The 2,755-nt window shown below is 41.7% G+C and overlaps 1 pseudogene across 1 annotated transcript; it reads right to left on the reverse strand.

Annotated features, from left to right (window-relative positions):
* Positions 1-435: 435 nt before the first annotated feature.
* LOC311175204 (purine nucleoside phosphorylase-like) lies at positions 436-1,124 on the reverse strand (annotated as a pseudogene). The gene has a single exon. The product of its transcript is annotated as a purine nucleoside phosphorylase-like (transcript).
* Between the last annotated feature and the right edge of the window lie 1,631 nt (positions 1,125-2,755).

Raw genomic sequence — 2,755 nt, forward strand, 5'->3', positions numbered from 1 at the left:
AAAGCTAAGAACTACTGGACTGGCTCTTGTGATCGCCAGTGCTTTGGGGAAGGCAGAACTGAGCCCCTAGGAACCTGAGAGAATCATCTCAAAAAACTAGCAGCAGCTCAGCAGCTCCTCTGCCAAATTCAATGGCTCAAGTCAAATTCGGGCATATCCACAGATGCATGCTAGGCCTTGGGCTCCAGCTTTTGGGGAAGATGAGAGGTGGTCAGTGTTTTTAAGAAAACAACTTCTCAAGAGGAGCCAGCACCAGAAAAGTCTTGTAGGAGAAATGAGGAAAGAGAAGACAGGGATCTTATTCTCCTTTCTTCTGCTCCCTAGGGCAGAGGTGCACGACCCCAGCAAGCGACCAAACTACGTAGCAGTTACTTGGATCCCATAATGGAGAGACAAGACCACTCCAGGGATGGTTCACTGGCATGGTCAGGCAGCTTATTTCCTGGCCTCGAGTACTTCCTCCTATTTGGCCTTCTCCAGGGTTTCAAAACCCATAACGACCTTATTAGTGATGAGGGAGAACCCAAAGACTTGGAGTCCGCAGTGCCTTGCCATGACCACTTCTGGTGCTGTGTTCAAGCCAACAGCATCTGCACTCAGTCTCAAAGGTGGGCCCAGGCCATCACAGAGGTGCCTTTCTGGAGCTCTCACTGCTTCCCCATTTGTTTCCATTTATGGTGAGACATTAGCCTCATATTCTGGTCACTGGCACCAGACATGGCAGGAAAAGGAGTTCCAAACTTTCATCACCAGGCCCTCTCAGAGGGTTCTGACCATTGAAACTGGGTAGGTTGATGTGATCACATATCAGCATAACTTCAACCTTAAACTTAGGGTTGCGCCCTCCAGCGGCATTGGTAGCTACTAGGGTATCCATACCCAAAAGCTGGAAAACCCTCACTGGGAATGTCACCTTCGAGAATGAATAGCCTCCAGACACATGGCACTGCCCCAAATCATCACACAGGCTCTGCCATTCAAGAACCCAAACACCAACTGACCAGCATGACCTGGCACTGTACATCAGGGCAAGTCTGATATCTTATGGTGTCAAAGATCGGGGCCAGAGTTAACTTATTAGTCAGACCTCCTAACTGAGAACCACAGATGACTGCCACTTGAGGTCAGGTCAGTGTTTGCAGTGGGACAGAAGGACCACATAACAGTTCTACGAACCATTTCATTTTTTTTTTTAGCAAACTATTAAAAGGTGATCTTCCTTTCCTTGATCTCTATGGAGAGTTAAGTCATAAGCAAAAGCTAAATGAAACAAACGGTCCATAAAAATTCTTGCTTCTTTGAGAGTATGGAATTCAATAGTCTGGTCACCAAAAATGTGCTATTTGAAACTATGATTTACATTACAAACTATGTTTAACTGGGGTTGTAGCATGCGGTATTGTTATTTATTGCATTTTAACGTTAATAAAAAAATACAAAAATTTTTTCTTTGCTGACATCTTAAATGCATTAACTTTACTATGCACGAAAATTTATAACATTTTACATCTTAGGGGTTTTGGAATACCAATACACTGCACAACATATTTGTTGAAAGAAAAAAATCCACTAAAAAAGCACATTGTCAATCTCCTTGTCCAAGAGAAGACTTGTCAAAAACTCAACAAGATAGCAAATAAATCAAGAGACATTTGAAATGTTACTGAATGACCCTAAAGATCAAATCTGGATCAAACTAGAAAAAGATCCTCAATCTTTGCTACCAAGAAAATGTATATACCATTTACAGAAAAGAGGTTATCAACAGGTACACAGCCAAGTACAAACACGTTTGCTGAGACACACTGTGTTTAAGTCCAAGGATTTTGCTTTCCCCTTACCTTTCCTTGATCTGAAAGAAACTACTACAGTTCAGCTGAGACTGTCTTTAAAAGATTTGCCTTTAAAGGAATATATCTGTAAAATGAGACTTGCCAAAAAGAACTGCAACCGTCTCCAGTGGGTTACAAGTTATATTGGCAATGAGATAACTGTGTGTAGTAAGGAAAAAAGAAAAAGGCAACATGGAATAGTGCTAGGAATTTGAGGTAATGCAAACATTTCCTCCAAAGAAATAAAAATAGTTGAGTACCACATATTTCAAATGAAGTTCAAAAATTTAGGGTTGTCTACAGCAAGGCCTTCCCATAAGAATCAAAATTATCTCTAGCATTCTCCATAGAGTGGACAGCCATAAAAGAATGTGATCCACTCCTGAAGAGTACATTGGGGCCTCCCTGGTGGTACAAGGGGTTAAGACGTAGCCTATGAGGCTATCCATAGGCTACCTGCAGCCACTGCAGCATGAGTTTGATCCCCGACCAGGGAGCTACCAACATGGTGCAGCAGACCTCTCCTGTCTCGCCCGCTGCTCCCCTCAGCAGTGGGTTTCAGTAGATCTGCCTGTTCTGCTCCCCACTCTGTCTCTGGTGAATCCTCTCACCCCCTGCGCCTCTGGCCTGTACCACAGTTCTTGTATGCATAAATAAATCTTTAAAAAAAAAAAAAGAGTACATTGAAGAATAAAATATAAAAGACTTTAAGTATTAACATAAGGAGAAATTAACTCTAAAGAAACCATCTGAAATTATATACATATCACACGTTGTATATAATTTAACAAAAATAACACTTAATAACCCTCACACATGATCAAGATTTGGTCTTTGGGGTCATTCAAAAACAATTCAAATGTCTCTTGATTTGCTATCTGGTTGAGTTTTTGAAAAGTCTTTTCTTGGACCAAGGAGATTTG

The sequence above is a fragment of the Talpa europaea genome (assembly GCF_964194135.1).
Source record: "Talpa europaea genome assembly, chromosome: 8".
Lineage (NCBI taxonomy): Eukaryota > Metazoa > Chordata > Mammalia > Eulipotyphla > Talpidae > Talpa > Talpa europaea.